Source organism: Sceloporus occidentalis, unplaced genomic scaffold (assembly GCF_023333645.1).
Source record: "Sceloporus occidentalis isolate IW3139 unplaced genomic scaffold, rSceOcc1.0.p SCAF_1, whole genome shotgun sequence".
In the NCBI taxonomy this organism is placed as follows: domain Eukaryota; kingdom Metazoa; phylum Chordata; class Lepidosauria; order Squamata; family Phrynosomatidae; genus Sceloporus; species Sceloporus occidentalis.
In genome coordinates this window covers 8,432,309-8,458,469 of record NW_028316981.1, presented here as the reverse complement: position 1 = coordinate 8,458,469, position 26,161 = coordinate 8,432,309, and the positions used below count along the sequence as shown (strand labels likewise).

General features: G+C 42.5%; 1 pseudogene across 1 annotated transcript in view; it reads left to right on the top strand.

Annotated features, from left to right (window-relative positions):
- LOC149320606 (uncharacterized) overlaps positions 1–25,388 on the top strand; it is a 35,920-nt pseudogene extending 10,532 nt beyond the window's left edge. The window contains exons 6-8 of the transcript XR_016279474.1: positions 3,040–4,076; positions 13,419–13,422; positions 22,060–25,388. The product of XR_016279474.1 is annotated as an uncharacterized LOC149320606 (transcript). The remainder of the gene's footprint in view (positions 1–3,039; positions 4,077–13,418; positions 13,423–22,059) is intronic.
- Positions 25,389–26,161: the final 773 nt, after the last annotated feature.

Here is a 26,161-nt window from a genome sequence, read left to right as displayed (position 1 = left end):
TTCTATGCCATTGTATTTAATGGGACTTGAGCATCCACTGATTTTGGTATCCACAAGGGGGCCTGGAACCAAATTCAAATGGATGCCCACTGTACTTTCAGTTTTAAAATGCAATTGTCATCGGACATAACAACAACAGTTCTACAGTGTCTCAAATTATCCAGGCCCTGGGTGAGAGGGCATCTTGAGGCAGGGCTGCAGAATTGATGTTTCAGATGTTTTGACAAGTTAGTAAGTAGGTTTAATGTTGTAACTCCCAAATCATAATGTAAAAGATTAAAAATACATACAGATTGAGCCTCCCTTATCCAGATTTCCAAAATTCTGGATAATTGTCAGCAAGGGTGGCTCAGAGAGTGGTACCTTTGCTTTGTGATGGTTCAGTATGCGCGAACTTTGCTTCATGGACAAAATTATTAAAAATACTTTGTATAAGACTAACTCCAGGCTATGTATATAAGATGTATACAAAACATAAATGAATTTTATGTTTAGACCTGGATCCTGTCCCCAAGATATCTCATTATGTATATGAAAAGATTCTAAAATCCTAAAAATAAAAATCTAAAACACTTCATGTTCTAAGAATTTTGGCTGAGGTAGACTCAACCTGCACTCATTTTTATTACATCCACCAGATTCCATCCCTTAGCCAGCATCACATGTATAGTACAGAGATTAGTAACTCACTCTACAGTTTGAAATAAGTAAGAATGTAAAATGTGGTGTGGATCACAGCACAGCTTCACTAAAACAAAAATAGAGTTTTATTGTAATCAATGCTGAAGTAAATTCTGTTTGTCATAAAGAACAAAAGGATCAGCTTATTTATTTACTCCAAATTGTGGCAGAAGCTTCTGTTCATCATTAGGATTTCTTGAACTTACTATGGCTCTTGCCTCATTTCTCTAAACGATGAAAGATTCCAGATATTCAGAATGTAAGGCTAAAAGTTGCTGTTCCAACGGTGCACTTTCCGAAAACTGGCCTACCTTTGCTAACCAGGGCCATGGGACCATGAAATGTGGCAAAGGGATCACAGAAAATGAGAAAGAAAGAAAAAAACAACCTACTATATGTATTGTAAGAATGAAAAGACTTCAGTAATTAAATGAAATATGCCTTGATGAATGAATGCAATTCAATCAATATACAGGAAAAAACATATGTATGTGTGAAACATAGCTAGTCAATATGTTGGTCAAGCAGTGAAATGTAACAAAATACTGAAGGATTGTTGATATCTTTATTAGGCCAACCAAAAAATACAAAAGTACAAAAAGTACATTGTGCAAGCTTTCAAAGCTCACAGGCTTCTTCACCAAGCATCGAAGCTGAAAATAATTTTTTAGGGGTGGGGAGGTGATCATAGGGTGTCATAAAGTTGCATCTTTCTTGATATATTAAAGGGTTGTTCGGGATAGCCATGGAGGGAAAATGTACTATTGTTACCCCAGGACCCAGCCCTCAATTGACCTTTGCTATCAACAAGATATTAAGGGGATTTTGCAGGCAGGTACACCTGAGCATCTAGACGTTCTTGCATATCACATTCCATTCTCCCTCCTTCGGAAGAACTCCTTTAATTCAAGTCCTTCAATTCCTGAGAAACCACACTGCCCCACACCCTCATTCTTGCTATAAATATGCATGCCCAGAAAATAGCAAATTGGTCTAATTTGGAACCAGACACAATCTCTGTTCAATTCCGACTTGACACCTCAGTGGCCAGCCACCGCACAAACCATAAACCACTGAGCCATCTTCATTCCGGATTCAGATTAGAACTATGCCCCAGGATTGGTATAGTATTATCTCTTGCCAACTCTTTATCTCACGATTTTCTACTCCCTTTGTATCGCTAGTTCTTCTGTGAATGTGAGAAGGTATGTGCTACATCTGTGTTGATTCTCCCCTATTATAAACGAAAACTGAGTTGGAACCTGCCACTGGAGTTCTCTAGCTTTGGCACTTGTGTACAAAAGCCTAAGTTCTTGGCTTTAAGTTACCAAAGTCCCTTCGTTGCTTCTCATTGAACTAAACTAATTTCCCCATTGACTACATTTGTGGGTGCCCTCCTGGGACCCCCCTGTAATTTAGATAACATTGTCTATGTTGTGTATTGTAAACCTGCTGTTGTTGTTGCTGTTGTTGTGTGTTATCGAGTTGTTTCCAACATAAAACAGCCCTATCACAGGCATTTCTGGGACTGAGAATGTGTGACTTGCCAAAGGTTACCCAGTGGGTTTCCATGGCTGAGCAGGATTCAGTGCTTGTTCTGCAGGTAGGGGGAGTGCAGAGAGAAATTTTGGTATAGTTTGTAGCAAAAATAAGTTCTTAGTCACAAAAAGGCACATGAGCACACAAAGACAACCAGTCTCCCAGAGAAGAAGAAGTTCTCTCATAAATGGGCAGGCAAGGCCTGTGGCATGTGGGTTGTCCACTCTTAAATTAAAGAGTCTTGGAAGTCTAATAGTATCTACCCAAGCCTTTTTTTCTCGATGAGCCTGAGTTTACGAGATGCCTCTGGGAAGGTCCCAAGCAAGAAATGAAAGTATTAGATTGAAAACACACTGCAGAAATAATCCAGTTTGAGACCACTTTAACTGCCCTGGCTTGCCAGCATACATCGAGCTGCTGCCAGAGTATTCTGGCCCTGAATTCCTCCCAGATTCGCCCCTTACCACGATAGCATAAAAAAAGTCACAAGCTCAGAAAATGAGATTTAAATACCCTAAAATTAGCTTATGAAATAACCAGAAGAATGAAAAAACTGTCACTTTGTTGTTGTGTGCCTTCAGGTCATTTCCAAATTATGGCAACCCTAAGGAAAACCTATCATGGCGTTTTCTTAACAAGATTTGTTCTGAGAGAATTTGCCATTGCTGAAGCTGAGAGCATTTGACTTGCCCAAGGTCATCCAGTGGATTTCATGGCTGAACGAGACTTGAGTTGTAGTTCATTTATTCCTTTTCCCAGCCTTTCAGATTGTCTTCACACTTAGGCATTATTGTTATCTGTTTTTCCTCTTATTCCCAGCAGATAACTGGAGGACAATAAACATGTGCACCACGTGCGGGAAGTACCACACAGAAGAGGGATTCCATAGATGCCAGGAATGTAGGGAATGTTTTTCTCAGAAATCATACCTTGTGACTCATCAGAGAATCCACACAGGACAGAAATCATACAAATGCCAGGAATGTGGCATATGCTTTGCTCGCAGTTCAAACCTTGTGGTGCATCAGAGACTCCACACAGGAGACAAACCATACACATGCCAGGAGTGTGAGAAAGGTTTTGTTCAGAGGTCACACCTTCTAAGCCACCAAAGAATCCACACAGGAGAGAAACTGTACAAATGCCAGGAGTGTGGGGAGTGCTTTTTTCACAATTCACACTTTGTGTTGCATCAGAGACTCCACACAGGACAGAAACCATACCAATGCCAGGAGTGTGGAAAATGCTTTTCTCACAGTTCACACCTTGTGATTCACCAGAGAGTCCACACAGGAGAGAAGCCATACAAATGCCAAGAGTGTGGGAAATGCTTTTCTCGCAATTCGTACCTTGTGTTGCATCAGAGGATCCACACCGGTGAGAAACCATACAAATGCCAGGAGTGTGGAAAATGTTTTGCTCGAATGGCGGATTTTGTGAAACACAAGAGAGTCCACACCGGAGAGAAGCCATATAGATGTGAGCAGTGTGGAAAATGTTTTGCTCAGCGTTCAACCCTTGTTAAACATCAGAGTGACCACACAGGTAAGAAGCTCTACCAATGCCAAGTGTGTGGCAAGTGTTTTTCTCAGAATTCACACCTTGTGTTCCACCAGAGAATCCACACAGGTGACAAGCCATACCAATGTGAGGACTGTGGGAAATGTTTTGGTCGCAAGTCAGAACTTGTGAGTCATCAGAGAGTCCACACAGGAGAGAAGCCATATCAGTGCAAAGAGTGTAGTAAATGTTTTGCTCATAGGTCATCCCTTGTGAAGCATCAGAGAATTCACTCAGGAGAGAAACCGTACACATGCTCTGCATGTGGGAAATGTTTTACTCAGCATTCAAACCTTGTGATCCACCAGATCACACAGGACCACAGGACCACACAAATGCCAGGAGTACAGGGAATGTAATACAGAAGTAATACAGATAATGCTTCTTTTTGATGTATGATGTGGACATTTTCAGTGGTTACCGTTTATGTATTAAAACACATTCATTTTTGTATTATAAAGATCTCAAGCATCCCAGATGGCCAACATGATTGAAAGCCCACATATGTTAGACACTATTTAGAAGTACTGTATGATCATGCCTTATATCTGTGAATTAACAAGGGTAAATAAAAAATTCTGTAGTTCAGTATTCCATAAAGCAACAGATTTCTTACAAAGAGGATATATCTATATTACCCAAGCTTTGAAGTACTTTGGCATGCTTAGCTCAAACATTTTTCAAAAAATCATTGTTGTGGGTCAAACCCTTACTGAACCAGTTGAAAAACAAAAATTAAGATTATTGTTGTTTACTACAATTTCTGCAGCAAAATAAATAAATTTCATTTTCCTCTCTAAACTATATTAGTTATTCCAGACTATTTGGGCAAAGATGAATTGAATTTATTAATAAAGTAAAAGGTCCAGAATTTTTTTGGGGAGAGGGTTTCATTAAAGAGAGATTTGATGGCCAACTTTTAGGACTGTTCTAGTTGTATGTATATATTCCTGTATGGCACGGGATTGCAACGACTAAATGGCCCTTGCAGTCTCTTCCAACTCTTGAGAATCTATGGTTCTGAGTTACCAAAACTATCTTACTCAGTTAAGAAAAGTATAGTAGTGTGATTTAACGGTTTACTTCTCAGCCTGCCAGATTAAATTATTTACAAGATGATTAAAGGAAGACATTAGGAAACCTTGACTCGCCCTCAAAATAAGTCAGAGAAGTTACAGAATATGGCTTCTCCTTTTTTTCCACATGTAGAAAGCCCCTTCTGAACAAGTCCTGTTTAGAATCATAGTTGGAAGAGATCGCAAGGGCCATTAAGTCCAACCCTGCCATGCAGGAATACACAATCAAAGCACTAGGTTAGGTTACGAGATGCACTATGATTTTATAATAATAATAATAATAATAATGATGATGATGATGATGATGATGATGAAAGACAGGGAAACATTAAAAGTGCAGGTTTGAATTGTACTTTATAGCATAGCTAACCAAAATAAGAATTGAGGATGCAAAGGCAGCTTCTCCTAGAGAAGCCATCCATGTAGCTGAGCAAATAACATTGGTTAGCTGAATGTAGCTTCTCCAAGAGATGGGAAGCGCCATATAAGAGTGGCAGTACACCAGGGCAGGAAGCCAAACTAGCAAATCTGGAGCTCTCAAAACAGTCTTGTTTGAGGGGAAATCTCTCTGAATTAATCATTGGATAACAAACAGTTATATATGCTGTTAGACTGCAGCAGGAAGGGACTGGATAACTCAAGGGCATAGGGACCAGAAGAAAATGTCTTCTATGCTGTTTCCAATCTCCAGAATGAAACAGACAGCCTGTTCGCATTACAGAGAAGAAATAACCACTACATAGTTTTTTGTGAGTTTTTCAGGCTATGTGGCCATGGTCTAGAAGAGTTTGTTTCTGATGTTTCACCAGTAGCTGTGGCTGGTATCTTCAGAGAATGCATTCTCTGAAGATGCCAGCCACAGATGCTGGCAAAACACCAGAAATTAGAGAAGCATTCCCAGGCGTTGCATGACTATTTTTTGTTATTTGATGTTTTTAATTTGTTACCTGCTTTACTTTATTGAACCCTTTCCTGTATTGTTATGTATTATTTATATGTATTATGCTATTATTTCTTAGATTGTACACCATAGGCAGGTTTACTTTATCTATTTTATTGTTTGTATGTACAGCGCTGTGTAAATGTACACCACTATATAAATGAGGCATGATAATAATAACAATAATCTAGAATATCATCACATAGCCCCAAAACCCCACAAAAACGATGGATGGCAGCCATGAAAGCCTTTGACAATAAACACTATCCTTTTAGAGTTCTTGGCAATTGTCAATACGAGGACAGGATTACTTTAGTATGTGTTTTCCATTTGGACTTCCAAAAGGTTTTTGCTAAAAGTCCCCTACCAAAGACTTCCTAGAAAATTTAGCAGTCGTGAAATAGAGGAGAAGTCCACTTGTAGACGCAGAAAGAAGGGGAATGGTCAGGTTTTGAAGGGATGTGAGGTTCCTCTGCATCCATAGACGATCTAGAGTTAGGCCTGAGTAGTGAGAACTTAAGAAAAAATTAGGAAGAGCTCCACATTGGGCTCATCAAACCGGAAGAATAGCCACAAAAATGACAAATGAGCCTCAGTGTAAGCAAGTATAAGAGATGGCTTTGTTGTTGTTGTGTGTGCTTTCAGGTCATTTCAAGCATAAGGCAAATCTATCACTGGGTTTTCTTGGCAAGGTTTGTTCAGAGGGGCTTGCCATGGCCTTCCTCTGAGGGTGAAACAGTGTGACTTGCCCAAAGTTACACAGTGGATCTCCAGCAGAGAATTCAAACCCTGGTCTCTAGAGCTGTAGCTTAAACAACTACACCAGGCTGTATCATCTAATTTCATACTGGAGCAAATAATCTCAATGCCATATCTGCTCAAACTGATGAGATGGGAGCTAGCAGTGACTGACATGAGAAAGGGATCTCGGTGTTGTAACAGAGAGCCTGATGAACATGTCAACCTGGTGTGCCCATGTTGTTTAAATGCTACAGAAAGGCATTATCACCATCAAACATGATTTAAATAAAAAGAGGGAAAAGAAGCCATTGCAATAATTTAAATGTTTAATGGATATGAATTTAAGTTTCACATGTAAGTTTCAAAACAAAGAATGGGACCAGATGGAGGCCAGTTGATCAGATGCCCAGTTAGGGCCTCACACTTGTCTGTTGCTGCATAGTTCTGGGCTGAAAGACAGGTCTAGCCTTCCTCGAAGGGTCTGGAAGCCATGCTTTATGAGAAAACATTAGGGAGATGGGTATGTTTAGCCTGGAAAAGAGATGGTTCAGAGGTCATATTATAGTCCTATTTAAGTATTTAGAACTAGAACACAGAACAATGGATGCAAGCTATAGGAAAGAGATTCCACCTCAATACCAGATGGAACAGTAAGAGCTCTTTGACAGTGGAACACACTCCCTCGAAGTGTGGTGGAGTCTCCTCCTTTGGAAGTCTTCAAGGAGAGTTGGATAGCCACCTTGCGGGGACACTTTGATGGTGAGTTCTTGCATGGCAGGGGATTGGACTGGATGCCCCTTGTGGTTTCTTCCAATTCTATGATTCTGTGAAAGCTGCTGGTGGAGGAAAGCTGTGCCCAGGTGGTTGTGAGCTGCATTTCTGTGCGTCACTATCTTCTGTAAGTAGAATCATAGAGTTGGAAGAAACCACAAGGGTCATTAAGGCTATCATATCACCTCTTAATCTTCTCCAGGCAAAACTTACCCAGCTCCCTAAGTCTCTCCTCATAGGCCTTGATGGTTTCCAGAACCTTCATCATTTTGGTGGCCCTCCTCTGGACACTCTCCAGCTTGTCAACATCCTTTTCAACTGTGGTGCCCAGAACTAGATGCAGCATTCCAGGTAAGGCTTGACCAAAGCAGAATAGGGTGGTACTATTACTTCTCTCAGACACTATACTTCAATCGAAGGTAAAAGTTTCCCCTTTGATAAGCTTGTCTAGTTATGTCGGTCTGTAGAGGTGGTGCTTATCTCCATTACTGAGCCGAAGAACCAGCATTATCAAAGATGACTCAGTGGTCATGTGGCCAGTATGACAGCACAGAACGCTGTTACCTTCCCACCAAAGTGGTATCTATTTATCTACTTGCTCTTTTACATGCTTTGAACTGCTAGGTTGGCAGAAGCTGGGACTAAGAAATTGGGTCTCAGACTGTTGACCTGCCAACCTTGTGATCATCAGAGTCAGCGTCTTAACCGCTAAGCCACCACATCTCTCCCTTCTCTAAATCCTGTTACAGACTGCCAAAATAAAGCTGTTTCGAGTCTCTTTGGAGGTATGCTATTTAAATGATGCATGGGTCCTAAGAGTCCGGAAGCCATGTCAAAGCCATGCTCCAGTCCTAAGGATTGGAGCATGGCTTTGCTGTGGCTTCCGGATTTTTACGCCGCACACATCATTTAAACAGCATACCTCCAAAGAGACCTGAAGCAGCTTTATTTTGGCAGTCTGTAACAGGCCCAAGTGTTTTTAATTCACACACACTTTGTGCTCCCCTCTGTCATAAAGTTCCCACTCACTTTCAGTAGCTAGTAGCTTATCCTCTACTAACATTTTACAGATGAAAACTCAGACCAAGCAATATCACAGTGTGATGAAGAAGGCAAACATTATTAAGCAACAGGCGAGCTAGGAGAGGCTGCAGCAATTTGCTTTTTCCTGAGCCAACTATGAAGGACAAGATTCTGCCCCCTCCTCTTCTCTTCTGAGTAAACTCAGTGCAAAGTACTCTTGCACTTTCAGCTCAGTTTATAACAAGTGAAGCAAGATGAGGACAAGGAAGGACAACTGGGGGAGAGAGAAAAATCTGAGACATTTTTAAAGCATTTGAAAAAGCAGGCGACGGGATTAATGGGGACCATCGCTTCCAAATCGGGACAGTTGGAGGGTATTGATTTGCTACACATATAAACACACTTAGAATCATAGAATCATAGAATCATAGAGTTGGAAGAGACCACTAGGGCCATCCAGTCCAACCCCCTGCCATGCAGGAAATCCAATTCAAAGCATCCCTGACAGATGGCCATCCAGCCTCTGTTTAAAGACCTCCAAGGAAGGAGACTCTATCACCCTCCGAGGGAGTGCATTCCACTGTCGAACAGCCCTTACTGTCAGGAAGTTCCTCCTAATGTTCAGGTGGAATCTCTTTTCCTGTAGCTTGCATCCATTGTTCCGGGTCCTGTTCTCTGGAGCAGCAGAGAACAAGCTTGCTCCCTCTTCAATATGACATCCTTTCAAATATTTAAACAGGGCTATCATATCACCTCTTAACCTTCTTTTCTCCAGGCTAAACATCCCCAGCTCCCTAAGTCGTTCCTCATAGGGCATGGTTTCCAGACCCTTCACCATTTTTGTCGCCCTCCTTTGGACACGCTCCAGTTTCTCAATGTCCTTTCTGAATTGTGGTGCCCAGAACTGGACACAATATTCTAGGTGGGGCCTGACCAGAGCAGAATACAGTGGCACTATTACTTCTCTTGATCTAGACACTATACTTCTATTGATGCAGCCTAAAATAGCATTGGCCTTTTTAGCTGCCGCATCACACTGTTCACTCATGTTCAACTTGTGGTCTACTTGGACTCCTAGATCCCTTTCACACGTAGTTTCATTCAGCCAGGTGTCACCCATCCTATATCTGTGCATTTTATTTTTCCGCCCTAAGTGCAATACCTTACATTTCTCTGTGTTGAATTTCATTTTGTTAGCTTTGGCCCAGCTTTCTAGTCTATTCAGGTCATTTTGAATCTTGATCCTGTCCTCTGGGGTATTAGCTATTCCTCCTAATTTGGTGTCATCTGCAAATTTGATAAGTATGCTCCCAATTCTGTCATCCAGGTCATTGATAAAGATGTTGAATAGCACTGGGCCCAGGACAGAGCCCTGTGGGACCCCACTGGTCACTTCTCTCCAGGATGAAAAGGAGCCATTGTTGAGCACCCTTTGGGTTCGCCCGGTCAACCAATTACAGATCCATTTAACAGTTCCTTTGTCTAGCCCACATTTTACAAGCTTGTTTGCAAGAATGTCATGGGAAACCTTGTCAAAGGCCTTACTGAAATCAAGATATACTATAGCCACAGCATTCCCTTCATCTACCAAGCTGGTAATTTTATCAAAGAAAGAGATTAGGTTTGTCTGGCATGACTTGTTTCTCTGAAACCCATGTTGACTTTTTGTGATTATGGCATTGCCTTCTAGATGTTCACAGACTCTGCTCCAGAATCTTTCCTGGTATTGATGTCAGACTAACTGGACGATAATTGTTGGGATCCTCTTTTTTCCCCTTTTTGAAGATGGGGACAACGTTTGCCCTCCTCCAGTCAGCTGGGATCTCTCCTGTTCTCCAGGAGTTTTCAAAGATTATTGCCAATGGCTCCGATATTACATTTGCCAGTTCTTTTAATACCCTTGGATGGAGTTCATCTGGTCCCGGAGACTTAAATTCATTTAGATTAATAAGGTGTTCCTCTACTATCTCTTTACTTATTCTGTGCTGAAATTCCCCTATTCTGTCCTCTGCTCCATTATCCTCAGGTTGAGCACCCTTTGCCTTTCCTCCTCAGAATTTCCTATGGTAGCTCCTAAGGAACCAAAAGTTCACAAAAGCATCCTCGTGTTCTTTTTGACACCTGCTTAGCTACTAACCTGAGAAGAAAGGTGGAAAATGGTCGTATTTCTTAGTGAGATGCTCCCCAAAATGGCCACTAAAGTAAGTGCTAGATTACTAAAAGGTATGCAATAGTGTCTCTGGTGGAGGCATGTCAACCAGACAAACCTTTGCTGTTGTTTGCCTCAGCATCATATTCCTTATAAAAATAATGCCTTTTTCCAGCGATGGAGGTGGAAACATGGGTTGATTCCATCTCTTGCTCCGAAATAGGCAGGAAAAACAGACTTGAAGGAGTCGCTACCAGAGGGAGCAACCCCCACCATGATCCCTCAGTCTTTTTCCTGCCTTGCTCGGACATCATTTTGCAAAACCCATGGATTTTGTTATCCACGAGGGATCCTGGAACCAACCCCCAGCGGATAACAATGTCCCACTGTATGATGTATGCATGTATTAATATATACTGTGTGTGTGTGTATATATAACCCATTTGGTGTTTAGGGTAGTGGTCAACCCTCCAGGTCATGAATTTCCACTGTCCCTTATTCTGAAAACCTGGAAACACCTGTCTGTGTGTTTGTGTGTGTACAGACATTTCCAGTTTTTCAAAATAAGGGACAGTGGAAATGTATGACCTGGAGAGGGTTGACCATCAGGAAGCAGCTATTTGCAAGTCTGTGTTCTCCCTAAACCCAGATGCCAGCAGTGATTTGAGTTCCCAGGCCAGGCATTCCTCTGCACAGTGAACCCCAGGCTGCCCCACAGCCACAAAGCAGAGGATGCAGGCACACTTCTGCCTCTAGGCCCCAAAATGGGGGGTGGGGGTTCTTTTTTGGTATACAGCCTCTATAAAAGGAAGAGACCCAAGGGAGGGGTGTGTGTGTGTGTGTGTGTGTGCAGAGTCTCCTCCCAGTTCACCAACAAAGGAAAGGGGAGAAAGGGGGGTGCAGCTGGGTGGGGATGGAAGGGTTAAAGCAGTGACCCCCCCCCCACCCCAACTGTGCTCTTTCTTTAAGGGATGTTGGACCTCAGCTCCCAGACTAAATGGCCCAGGTGGCTGAGGCTTCTGGGAGCTGAAGTCCAAAATCTCTTAAAGGGCACAGTTTGGGGACCAGTGGGGCAAGGGGAGAGAGAGGGGGGCTAGACTGGGCCACTCAGTCCTCCAGAGCAGTAGAGGAGGATTCCTAGGCTAGAAGGGCCATTCTGTAGTGCAGTAGAGCTGGATTCCTAGAGAGGCCGGAAGTGGGTTGCCCACAGACACTCCCCCTGGGCCACAGAGTAGTTCTCATTCCCTTCTTCCAGGAGAAGGCCTTTCTCTCTGTCTCCTTGAGCTCCGGTGAGTCCTGATCCTGGGCCTCCTGCTGCTGCTGCCTCCGCCGCCCTCGGTCTCCCCTCCAGACTGAAGGCCTTCCAGGGGGAAAGGGAGGAGGGTCTGGGGTCCCTGGGGAGGGAAGGAGAGAGAGATGGGGAGCCCTGTCTTCCAGCCAGGCCACCCCCAGCAGGCAGCTGCTGCCCTCGGTCTCCCCTCTGGACTGAAGACTGAGGGGGAAGGAGGGAGGGAGGAGGGAATGGGGAAGGGTCTGGAAGCCATGAAGCCCTATGAGGAACGACTCAGGGAGCTGGGGATGTTCAGCCTGGAGAAGAGAAGATTAAGAGGTGAGATGATAGCCTTGTTTAAATATTTGAAGGGATGTCATATTGAGGAGGGAGGGAGCTTGTTTTCTGCTGCTCCAGAGAACAGGACCAAGAACAATGGATGCAAGCTGCAGGAAAAGAGATTCCAGCTCAACATTAGGAGGAACCTCCTGACAGTAAGGGCTGTCCGACAGTGGAACAAACTCCTTCCTTGGAGGGTGGTGGAGTCTCCCTCCTTGGAAGTCTTTAAGCAGAGGCTGGATGGCCATCATTTTATATAAGGGGCACAATTTTACTACGCCAATGTATATAATGGGACTTGAGCATCCATGGATTTTGGTAATGAAGAAGAGAGCCTAAATACGCAACAGAAGAGACATCAGCAGAAGACAGCCAGTGAATGGCTGTCACGGGGGGGGGGACCGGAAGGGGGGATCCTTGAAGGCAGGATTCTGGCCAATGACAACATTGTCTCTTCCCCCAAAGAGGCTTTTAGTTGTGGCAGTCAGAAATGGAACCTCCAGTTACTGATAAAATGAGTGGGAACCGTAAAGAGATTTTAAAGAACTGAATAAAGAATGTAGGATACTATGATAAATAGGAAAATAAATGTGATGTAATTATATAGTATTTCATGTAAAGGGTGTAATTGCATGTTGCACTGTTCTTGTTTTCAATGCTATGATTTGAAGTTGCTTTTTCACTCTATTGATACTTTTCAGTGTATTGATACTGGCTCTCAGGTGAAAACTGCCTTTCCTTCAGGGAAGAGACCTGGTTGCTGTTGGAGGCCACTACCAATTTCTCTCCCTCCATCTCTCTCTCTCTGTGCACATGTTTGTATTTGTATTTATATGGGTCTTTAAGTCACCTGTCAACTTATGGTAACTCCATTAATTTCATAGGTTGTTTATTTTAAGGAGAGGAATCCCCAGAGGTGGTTCGCCAGTTGTTTCCTCTGAAATATAGCCTACAGCACCTGGGACTCCATGGTGGTTTCTTATCCAAGTATTAGCCACGACTGACTTTGCTTAGCTGCTAGGGGCAGATAGGAGATAGTAACTTTAGGGTACCTCTACCAGGATAATAATTCTTAACACAACGCACATTGTACACAATGTAGATTGGGGTGCTTTATAAATACCAATAATACAAATAATAACAATTTATTGGATTTACAGGGAGTTGCAGCAGAACAGCTTAGGGAAACCTTTGCCTTGAGACGGAAGGAGAAGCAATAACTTTCATCTTATTTGTGGCTTCACTGACATAAAAAAAACACCAAAGATGCATGATCCAGATGTAGCTGGCCCTAAAGCAGGAAGCAGCCCTGATAGCATCAGCACCAAGACCAGTGGGGAATTCTGGGAGAGGACAATACCGAAGTTGCTGGGCGAGGACCTTGCCAGCTCGGACATACAACGGCAGCGCTTCAGGCAGTTCTCCTTTGAGGAGGGTGAGGGCCCCCGAGAAGTTTGCAGCCGTCTCCACCATCTGTGCCATCAGTGGCTGAAGCCAGAGCGCCACACAAAAACTGAGATCCTGGACCTGGTGATCCTGGAGCAGTTCCTGGCCATCCTGCCCCCGGAGATGGAGAAATGGATCAGGGAATGTGGGGCAGAGACCTGCTCCCAGGCATTGGCTCTGGCAGAGGGTTTCATCCTGAGTCAAGCAGAGGCAGAGAAAAATCCAAAAGAGCTGCAGGTGGGAGCATCTCCTCCTGGTGCAAAGGTGAGCTGGTAATGTCTTGGTGGCACCCTGTTTTGAACTTTCTGAAAATTGATGGAGACAAAGGCCTCTTGAAGAGGTTCTACAGAAGTGTGGTCCCCCCCTAGATTTGGCTTTGATGTGGAGGGGTATGGGGAAGATTCACCTTGTAACAAAGTGGTATCACAGTCCCTGAAGCCTCTTAAAAGCATGATTCTACTTTTAAATAAGGTATTTGCTCCTCCTATGCCAGATTTTTGAAGAAAGTGCCAAATTTTCCTGCTGGCACTAAGACACAACTAGACTTTCCCTTGTGGTGACTACAGTGTCATTATGGTAGTGCTGTGTTCAGGAACAGAATGGGCTTCTACTATTCCATGAAGTAGCCTGCTTTCACTCTAAGGAGAGAAACACTTTTACCCTTAGTGACATTTTTATTTTCATTCCAAAGGCAACATAACATATTAACAAACAACAGTGTTTTGGACACAGCCTGTACAGAGCAATATAGCTATATAATATCAGTAGGTTTTTAATGTTTTTCTCCAGATGTCTCTTACAGATCTTCCTTATACACACACAGACACAGAGACATACTGAAATGGGTAAACAAGATGCCTTCTGTTATAAATCAAAGCAGAGTTTTCCAGAACTTGACAAGTTCTTGCTATGGGCTCCATGGATTTTTTTGTGTGTGTTCAGCATATACAATAAACCTATACCAAACTTACCATACAAGGCCAAACCCCTTCCCCCACAGGCATTAGTCAATTTGTCTTCCTTCTCCAGATTGCATATATTGAATCCTCATTGCTGTTTCAGGTCAAAAATCTTTCGGTAGTTTGCTCTGAATTCCCTGTGGCAGACGGGGCTCCATTAGACATGAGAAGGTGTCCCCAATGGAGGGAGATCAAGCAGGAGGGCAATGAAGGGGCCCCCTCACAAGGTAAGAATGAACACTTTTGAACAAAAACTCACTTGCTTTCCAGAATCCTGCTTATCTTTTTGTTGTTGTTGTTTGTTTTCAAGCAGTTTCTAAGTTAAGGCAACCTTAAGGTAAACCTAATGGGGTTTTCTTGGAAAAATTTATTCAGAAGGGGTTTGCCTTTGCCTTCCTCAGAGGCTGAGAGAGTGTGACTTGCCCAAGGTCACCCAGGGGGTTTCCTTGGTTGAGCAGGGATTTAAACCCTGGTCTATAGTGGTAGTCCAACATTCTACCAAACTGGCATTAATTTCTGCAATGAAAACATTGGACTTTTTGGTCTGATGTGGAATAGGCATATTCACCTCCAGATTATGGAAGCAGAGTCACTGGACTCACAGGCCCATTTGTAGGTGTGCATATGTTTGCAGAAAAACTGCTCTTCCACAGAAGGATTGTGGGTACATTCCGTGTATATCTCCATGTGCTGAATTTATCCATCCTCGATGTAGGATCACTGCCACATATTCATATATATTTTATTGTTAATTTAAATATGTAATAGAAACAAATATTCCCCTAATGGAGCAGAGGACAGAATAGGGGGATTTCAGCACAGAATAAGTAAAGAGATAGTAGAGGAACACCTTGTTAATCTAAATGAATTTAAGTCTCCGGGACCAGATGAACTCCATCCAAGGGTATTAAAAGAACTGGCAAAAGTAATATCGGAGCCATTGGCAATCATATTTGAAAACTCCTGGAGAACAGGAGAGATCCCAGCAGACTGGCGAAGGGCAAACGTTGTCCCCATCTTCAAAAAGGGGAAAAAAGAGGATCCCAACAGTTATCGTCCAGTTAGTCTGACATCAGTTCTAGGAAAGATTCTGGAGCAGATCATTAAACAGAGAGTCTGTGAACATCTAGAAGGCAATGCCATAATCACAAAAAGTCAACATGGGTTTCAGAGAAACAAGTCATGCCAGACAAATCTAATCTCTTTCTTTGATAAAATTACCAGCTTGGTAGATGAAGGGAATGCTGTGGATATAGTATATCTTGATTTCAGTAAGGCCTTTGACAAGGTTTCCCATGACATTCTTGCAAACAAGCTTGTAAAATGTGGGCTAGACAAAGGAACTGTTAAATGGATCTGTAATTGGTTGACCGGGCGAACCCAAAGGGTGCTCAACAATGGCTCCTTTTCATCCTGGAGAGAAGTGACCAGTGGGGTCCCACAGGGCTCTGTCCTGGGCCCAGTGCTATTCAACATCTTTATCCGGGGTAGGCAACCTGCGGCCCGCGGGCCGGATGTGGCCCGGTGAGGCCTTGGGACCGGCCCCAGCCCGGTCCTGCTGCCGATTGCCACCGGGGCCTTTGGCCTCTCATGCGCAGGGGCAAGGGGGGCAATTGTCTATAGACGCCTCAGAAACATGCATTTATATTAACGTTTTTTTAAAAAAACAGCCAATTTTTTTGCATGTCCTCCACTTTTTTAAAAAAAAGTGTCCACCATTTGAAAATTTTGTCTTACATTTGTCCTGGTTTATTTATTTAATTTTTTAAAAAATTATTTAATTATTAATTTTTTGGCTTCGGCCCCCCAGTTGTCTGAGGGACAGCAACCCGGCCCCCGGCTCAAAAAGGTTGCCTACCCCTGTCTTTATCAATGACCTGGATGACAGAATTGGGAGCATACTTATCAAATTTGCAGATGACACCAAATTAGGGGGAATAGCTAATACCCCAGAGGACAGGATCAAGATTCAAAATGACCTGAATAGACTAGAAAGCTGGGCCAAAGCTAACAAAATGAAATTCAACACGGAGAAATGTAAAGTATTGCACTTAGGGCGGAAAAATAAAATGCACAGATATAGGATGGGTGACACCTGGCTGAATGAAACTACGTGTGAAAGGGATCTAGGAGTCTAAGTAGACCACAAGTTGAACATGAGTCAACAGTGTGATGCGGCAGCTAAAAAGGCCAATGCTATTTTAGGCTGCATCAATAGAAGTATAGTGTCTAGATCAAGAGAAGTAATAGTGCCACTGTATTCTGCTTTGGTCAGGCCCCACCTAGAATATTGTGTCCAGTTCTGGGCGCCACAATTCAGAAAGGACATTGAGAAACTGGAGCGTGTCCAAAGGAGGGCGACAAAAATGGTGAAGGGTCTGGAAACCATGCCCTATGAGGAACGACTTAGGGAGCTGAGGATGTTTAGCCTGGAGAAAAGAAGGTTAAGAGGTGATATGATAGCCCTGTTTAAATATTTGAAAGGATGTCATATTGAGGAGGGAGCAAGCTTGTTTTCTGCTGCTCCAGAGAACAGGACCCGGAACAATGGATGCAAGCTACAGGAAAAGAGATTCCACCTGAACATTAGGAGGAACTTCCTGACAGTAAGGGCTGTTCGACAGTGGAATGCACTTCCTCGGAAGGTGATAGAGTCTCCTTCCTTGGAGGTCTTTAAACAGAGGCTGGATGGCCATCTGTCAGGGATGTTTTGGTTTGGATTTCCTGCATGGCAGGGGGTTGGACTGGATGGCCCTAGTGGTCTCTTCCAACTCTACGATTCTATGATTCTATGATTCTAAATACAACCAGCAAAGAATGCTTCTGAGAATCAATAAAGTGAGGTTTTTGAGTTTGTGTTGCTTGACTATGCAGCTACTAAATTTCCAGCTGACATGACAAGAACTATATAAATAGAGTATGGCGCATTACAGAGCGCCGAAAAGTGGCGCTCTGCCTGCGCCGTCATTAGCTGCGCCGAGAAGCCCCAGCGGCCAAACTGCGTGGCTTCCTGGCGCAGCTAAAAAGAAGTGCCAAAATGGCGCTTCTCTATGCTTCGTGGCGCACTCGCGGCATCATATGTGCCGCATGACGTGCGGATGCAGTGCGCCCACTACATAAAGATGGTGGCCCCCGTGTGGAACGGGTACCGCCATTTTGTACGGACTCGGTCCGTACTAGGGTTAGGGGCGTCCGGAAATGACGCCCCTTTCTAACCCTAGTACGGACTGAGTCCGTACTTTATGCCCGTCTGTACCGCCCTCCCTTTCCAAAAAAGAACACTTGAGGAAGGGTGAGATATAACATTTTAATTTGCACAACTTAAATAGAACAAGTGCAAATAGCTTCAGCTTCACAGAGGATGAAGAGGGTCAGGGTGAGCATAAAATGACTTTGTAGAAAGGAGCTTCGTTGTCAGAGGTTTGGTTGGCTGAGCTGCATCTGCACTTCCTAGTGAGGTTTTGTTGAAGTCTATCTGTAACCCCTGACACAAGCATACATGACCAGTTTCCCCCCACCTTGGTCTTTCCTACAGAGGCTGGAATGACACCACCAACAAAGACTTTGTCATCTCTTCCTCCTCTTTCTGGTGGACCAGAAGCAAATCAGGTAACGAGAAAGATTCCTGGAAGAAGAGGTTTTGAGCAGTCTGGTTTCCTCTTTCCCTAGATCATATCCCTCCCAGTGCTAGAGGAGAATTTTGTTTCCATTTCCTTTGGATTTTGAAAAATCATAAAAATTTACCAATTTCTTCCTGATTGTAGATTCATGTTATGCATATGAGAGAAAACCAGACTGACAGATTTTATACATCCAGGTCCCAATGTTTGAGGGCTTCACTTTAAATCTCTACATCTGAATCCCTGTGTCCTCCACCTTGTTCTTCCTGAATTAGAGTTATTCTTATTTTTCTCTGAACTTTTTCTTGGACACAGGAGAGGAGCTGATGAACATTCTCCTCCTCCTTCCTCTGTCCAGAACAAATAGCTCTCCCTCTGTACTGCCACTGGCAGAAGGAGGCTACCGTGGCTTCTGCCAAGTAACCAGGAGAACCATGGATAGCATTGGCTTCTACAAGGAAGACAGTCAATGCTACTCAGAGATGTTTAAGTCAAGAGTGGGCAAACTTCGGCCTGTGGTCCACATGTGGTGTTTGGAACTACAAAGTGCAGCCTCAGAAGCTCCACAAAACCCTGAGAGCCATTTTAAATATTGTTTTTAATGTCAATTTTCACGCAGCATTTCACCCAAAACTGGACAAATTAAGAACCTCAGTGACCATGTATGAAGATGTATCTGGTGTCTCTTTGTATGCAGATCTTCTAGGACCTTGGATGGTTTATGTTTTATAGACCTTCTCCCATATTGCTGTTTATAGATTTGGGCTGTGTAGTTGAATAATTTATTATTTTATACATTTTTGTATCCTTTAAAATGTGTTCTCAACATGTGAATACCACACACACAACTTATATCCTAACTCTGTTTGCTTCTGACTTGCTGAAATGCACCAGTTTGTTCTGCCTCCCCCATCTTCAGTTTCTATCCCCGGTTCAGATCCTGCAGGGTAAGACCTTTTGCATTTTGCTCGACAGTTGTGGTGTTATATTTCTTCCAAGCCAAGCTCCTTCTACTGCAGCTGTAGAGTATGTCATGTGTTGAGGCTCCTGTGATTATCTGACCTAATCCATGATGCTCATGCTGGTGTCACCTTGGCTGCCTTTGGAGCCTTATCAGCCTGTGAGTCCATTTTAGCCTAATTGCCAGAGCCATCAGTCATCATGATTTCTGGTGTGTGCAAGTACCTTTTCCTTCTGTCTCTAGGGCCTGGTGACTTTTGAGGAGGTGGCCATGTCTTTCTCCCCGGAGGAATGGGCCCTGCTGGATCCTGACCAGAGAGCCCTGCACAGGGAGATCACGGGAGAGGTACATGGAATTGTGACTTCCCTTGGTAAGGCTCTTTCTTTCCCTGAATGATTATGTCTTCTGTTTTAAAATGCATTTATAATAGCAGTATTAAGAGCTTGAATGGGGTCCTGACTCAGCCCAAATGAGAAAATGATGAGTAATAATAATAATAATAATAATAATTTTTATTTTTACCCCGCCTTTCCATGGAGATGATCAAGGCGGCTTACAAAGGTTAAAAACATTACAATACAGGATAAAACAGTTACAATATAAGGTTAAAAACATTGCTACAAGGAATAGGAACAGGAATCAATAAAATACACATGACAAGGGCAAGAAAAGGGAAAAATCAATTTACGATAGTCCGGGGTCAAAAGGAAAAGGACAAGGGGCAGAGAAAGAACAATTAACTAAGGTGGGAAGGCCAACCGAAATAAATGCGTTTTTAAATTTTTCTTAAAAGAAGCTAATGAAGCGGCGGAGCGGAGCTCTACAGGGAGCTTATTCCAAAGAGAAGGGGCAGCGATGGCAAAAGCCCTCTGTGAGGTCTTCACAAATTGTGACCTAGGGACCTCCAACAAATTTGTCCCGGATGTACTATATACACAGATCATAGAGGAAACTTGTGGGATTATAGGCTGTCTTGATAAGGCTCCCTTGTTGATGATAATTTCTGTTCTAAAATGTGATGGTGGGACTTTGTTCTTCTGTGAGGCTATGTTGATAGTACCAATTCTGCTGGTAGGATCTCCCAAATCAGGGAGGCTTTTGCTAAGGATCCAGACTCAGTGTGCCCACAGCTAGTGGACAGCAGTAGTGGGAGGTGACATTTGTAGAGGATCGCTCAGAGACAGAAAAACAATGGACAGGAACGAGTAGTTCTGTGTCTTAATGATGCATCTGGACCTAATTTTAAAATATGTTCAGCTGCTGACTGGGGGGGAGTGGGATCAAAGTTCCACAGATAAGGATAGACTTTCCCAAGCGTTATGAGATTAAGACATATAACAGAGTGGCATTCTAGTCAAAGTGAATTAGGACAATACCTCTTTATTATAAGAATCAAATACGTTTTTAAAAGTTACACAAATAAATCTATTAAATAGTTGTAGATGAATAAATGGAGTTAAATCAATATGAACAATGTAGTCTAAACACATCTTTATTTAGAACTAATCCATTATACATAATTCAGTCTATTATCTAATGTGGGATGCTACAGATGTACAGTCAAAGAGTGGCCCACCTATGGCCACAGGAAAGCTTCTCCCTTACAGAGCTGTCTAATGTCCCTTATTGTAAGGGCTGTCGAGTTTGAAGATTAGTTAACTGAAGTCCTTTCTGTTGGTTCCTTATTGTCAGCCCTGATTGTCATGAATTTACACTGTCCCTTATTGCTATTTTGAAAACGCTCAGATAGGAAACTCCCCACCCTCATCTCAGACTTTTCTCTCAACTTCTTTGTTCTCAGTAATCCTGCTATATGTCTCTGGGAGCATATGCCCCTGCGACCTCAGCAAACAAGAGAGGAGAACAGTAGTTGAACCAGCCAGGTGCTTGCCCCCATACTGATTAGTTTCTTTAGCCTGTCATATACCTTTATGTTTTTGTAGTAGCTCAAATAAAACTGGTATAGCGGGAGAAACAAAATTGAAATCAGTAGCATGATGTAGGAATGTCAGCATGTAAAAACCCTGTACACAGCAAAATATTGTGAAAAATGCAAAGGTCTTACCTGGTGTGTTAAAGAGCAGTGAGGAGAAAGTTTATTTATTATTTATTTATTTTATTCTGCTTTTCCCCCAATGGAGACCCAAAGTACCTTACAATATAAATTTTAAAAGAACAGCTAAAACAATATAAGTTTTTAAAAATGCATTAAGGCATTCTTCCAATTAAACCCCTGCTTTTAAGACACTAATTTAAAAACAATTAAAGCACTTGAAATGCATACTGCATATGGGGGGGGGGGGGGCGCAGTACACCTAATTGCCTGTCTTTCTACCCCGTCAGTTTAGACCGAAAGCATGTTTAAACAGGAATGTTTTTGCCTGCTGGTGAAAAGACAACAGGGGATAAATTGAATCTACATCAGGGTGGAGTTCCAAAGTCTAGGAGCCGCCACCGAGAACATTGCTTCCCACATCCTCACTAGCTGAGTCTGGGAGGGTGGTGGGATGGGGAAAGCCCTCCCTAAAGATCATAAGATTCAGGCAGGCTCTAATGAGGAGATAGCTGTCAAATAGCCTAGACATAAATCACAAGTGAAAGCATAGTACCTCTTCTTTTGTTCTGAGGTTTCATTTGTCTTTAAAATTGTTTGGCTTTAGCCCCTTTCCCAAGTCCTGAAATTCTTTTTCACACAGATTTTGAAATTGTTTCTTTTTTCCTCTTCTTCTTCACAGCAGAAAACGTGAGGAAAACATTTGTATCTGCTAAGTATGGGAGGTGTTCTAGGCAAAAACTGGAACTTACCAGCTGCCAGGAAGCCCAACATTCAGAAGGGGAAAGTTATATCAGAGAGAAGCCCTGTAAAAGCAGTATATCCAGGAAATGTGTTTCCCATGATATGGCGCATGTGCCTCACAAGAGGCTCCATGCTGGGAAAAAAGAAATTTCCGTGAATGGTTTTGCTTATACATTGTTCAATGTAGACCACCAAGAAGCCCACACAGTAAAGAAACCACACAAATGCAAGGATTGTGGGAAATGTTTTGCTTGGAAAGCAGAACTTGTGAAACACCAGCGAACCCATACAGGAGAGAGACCATACAAATGCAAAGAGTGTGGAAAATGTTTTACTCAGAAAGCAGTCCTTATAAAGCACCAGAGAGTCCACACAGGGGAGAAACCATACAAATGCCATGAGTGTGGGAAATGTTTTGCTGAGAATTCAGCCCTTTTGATCCATCAGAGAGTTCACACAGGAGAAAAACCATACAAATGCCAGGAATGTGAGAAATGTTTTGCTTGTAAGTCATACTTTTTGGACCATCAGAGAAGTCACACAGGAGAGAAACCATACAAATGTCAGGAGTGTGGGAAATGTTTTGCTTATAGGTCATATTTTAAGGGTCACCAGAGAATTCACACAAGAGAGAAACCATACAAATGCCAAGAATGTGGGAAATGTTTTTCTCAGCATTCATACCTTCTACGCCACCAGAGGATCCACATGGGAGAAAAACGGTACCAACACCAAGAGGATGGGAATTGTTTTGTTCAAAAAGGAGGCCTTGTGAGCCAGCAGAAAATTCACACAGGAGAGAAACTATACAAATGTCAGGAGTGTGAGAAATGCTTTTATTGTAATTCACAACTTGTACTTCATCAGAGCACCCACACGAGAAACAAACCATACAAATGCGAAGTGTGTCAAAAATATTTTACTGCAAAGGCAGGCCTTGTGAAGCATGAGAGAATCCACACAGGAGAGAAACCATACAAATGCCAGGAGTGTGGAAAACTGTTTCGTCAGAGTTCTTCTCTTCTAGTCCATCAGAGAGTCCACACAGGAGAGAAACCATACAAATGCCAGGAGTGTGGGAAATGTTTTGGTTACAAGGCACATCTGGCAGGGCATCAGAGAATCCACACAGGTGAGAAACCCTATAAATGCCAGGAATGTGGGAAATGCTTTACTGAGAAATCACACCTTCGAAACCACCAGAGAGTTCATACAGGAGAAAAGCCATACAAATGCCAAGAATGTGGGAAATGTTTTGCTCAGAATTCAGGCCTTTTCAGCCACCTAAGAATCCACACGGGAGAGAAACCATACAAATGCCAAGAGTGTGGGAAATATTTTGCTGAGAAAGCAGTCCTTGTAAAGCACCAAAGAGTACACACAGGAGAGAAACCATACAAATGCCACGAGTGTGGGAAATGTTTTGCTCAGAATTCACAACTTCTAAGCCATCATAGAATCCACACGGGAGAGAAACCGTACAAATGCCAGGAATGTGAGAAATGTTTTGCAGATAAGACATATTTTCTGGACCATCAGAGAAGTCACACAGGAGCGAAACCGTACAAATGCCAGGTGTGTGGGAAATGTTTTGCTTATAAGTCATATTTTAAGGGTCACCAGAAAGTGCACACAAGAGAGAAACCATACAAATGCCACGACTGTGGGAAATGTTTTGCTCGGAATTCATACCTTCTAAACCACCAGAGAATCCACACAAGTACAAAACTGTACAGATGTCAGGAGTGTGGAAAATGTTTTGCTCAGAAAACAAATCTTGTGACTCATCAGCAAATCCATATCGGAGAGAAACTATACAATGGTCAGGAGTGTGGGGAAATGCTTTTATCAGAATTTACAACTTGTGCGGCATCACAGCATCCACACAGGAAAGAAACCATACAAATGTGAGGTGTGTCAAAAATGTTTTCCTAAAAAAGCAGGCCTTGTGAAGCATGAGACAATATACACAGGAGGGAAACCCTATAGATGTCAGAAGTGCAAGAAATTATTTTTTCAAAGTTCATCCCTTCTAATCTATCAGAGACTCTACACAGACGAGAAACCATACCAATGCCAGGAATGTGTGAAATATTTTATTTCTAAGGGGTCATTCAGATGTCATTTTTTTAGCGTGACAATGTGAACCATCTCACTCGTGCATTCTGGGTTTGTTGTTCACACTATGGAACTGCATCTATGTGCATCTCTGCAAGTTCAGTTGCTCACACATATAAGCATTTGAATAAAGCTAGAGTCGATGATGCAAATGCATCCGGAACTTGTTCAAGGCATGCAGGGTTTTATCCTGGGTTTATTCAAGTCTATTGGATCAGTTGTTTATACTACCGATGATGTGGATATTTTTTTAAAATTCGGAAAACCCTGATATTGATCATCCCTGACTAAGTGGATTTTTTGGCAGCCCACCAAAAAAATTAATTGGGTGTTTTGGGATCCGTGTGAACAATGTAGATTCAACCTGGATTCATTCTGAATTATTTTCATCATCTGAATAATCCCTATATCAAAATTTATGAAACACCATAGAATTCAAATACAAGGGATGCCATACAACCGCCAGGAGTCTGGGAAATCTTTTCCTCTAAATCCAACTCTAATGATACATTAGAGAGAATCCACTAAAGAGGGAAAACATTCAAATATCAGGAATGTGGTGTTTCACTGGTATCTATTTCACTGGGAAACAGCTGTTATTATAAAGTTCTTCCCCATGTTTTGCTGGATTTTCCTTTCTTCTAATTTGATTCTGGTGGTTCAGGTCCTATTCTCTGGAGTAGCAAGAAACAAGATCAGTCCATCTTCTGCATAGAAGATCTTCATATGTTTAATGATGGATATCAAATCACGTCTCAACTTTTTTTTCCAAGTTTGAACATATCTAGTTCCTTCAACTTTTCCTCATAGGCTTGCTTTCCAAAACTTTTACCATCTTGGTCATCTAGACAGATTCCAGCTTGCCAATGTCTTTCTTAAATGCTAATGTTCACAAATGAACACAGTACTCCATGTGAGCCCTGACCAAAGTAGAAGAGAGTGGTACCATTATCCCACTTTATCTAGATATGGTGCTTCTCTTGTTGTAGCATAGAATTCCATACTCTACCTCTTTCTTTCTTTCTTTTTTTTCTTTCTTTCTTTTTTGCCACTGCTCTCACATCTTGTTGACTCATGTTAACCTTGTGGTGGACTAAGACCGCTAGATCATTTTCATAGAACTGTAGAATCATAGTTGAAGAGACCTGGAGGGCCACCAACTGCAACCTCCTGCCATACATGAATATGCAATCAAAGCACCTCCTACAGATGAACATCCAGCCTTTGATGAAGCTGTTGAAAGGAAAATCAGACTTGGAGGCATTTTGGAATACATTTTCAAATGATTTCTAGAGGATTCAAAATGCTTTTCTATATTTTCACAAGTTTTCTTAACTTTTGCAAGATCTGTTTGTTTCCTTTCACATATGGCTGTTTTGAATAAAAAGTTTGCTGAAACATGTGGAATGTGTTTTCCCTCTGCTACAGGAGTGTACTGATATTCCTTCCATGTGTTTGCTGCCTCTAGTGCCATATTTTCTGTGAAAGAAGTGATGTCCAGGAACACACATACTTCATTATCTGAGGTATACAAGTATATTTCTCCTCTACTGGGTGCAGGGATGTGGGGCAGTGGAAAAGGAATGAAGACTCACTGTGCTCTTAACCATAATCACTGGAAAAACAGTTGTGGGAAGTGGGAAGGATCTCGTTGCAGAGAAAACCTACATGTGCTACTCACCCATGTAGAGTGATCAAATAAAAAAGATAATCCAAATATAAAAAGGCTAGAACTCCACCTGTGGGGCTTCTGATTGTTTATTTTATATTTAAATATTAATTATTTTATTTTTATTTATTTATTTTTGATTCATACTATGGTCACTGACTACTTGAGACAGCTCCTCTGGATGACACTGCAGCTATGGGCAGGAGTAAGTGGGCAAAATGCAGAATTATTGTTCCCCACAGCTGTTTTTGCAGTCCTAGATCCTAGAAGGCTCCCATAGACTATCTGCTTTCTAGCAAATACAGGTGAATTCTATCTCTCCTGTTTTCAGGGAGCAGATTGGGAGGTCTGTGCTCATGGCTTGGCCTCAGTCTCAGGAAGGGAAGTAGGAAACAAGGCTGTATCCATTACGGAAAGGACATGGGGCATTTTCCTGTCTCTCTCACCACAGAGGTGTTTCCCAGTTTTTGGAACAAGGGACTCCAGGACAATCCAGGTTAAC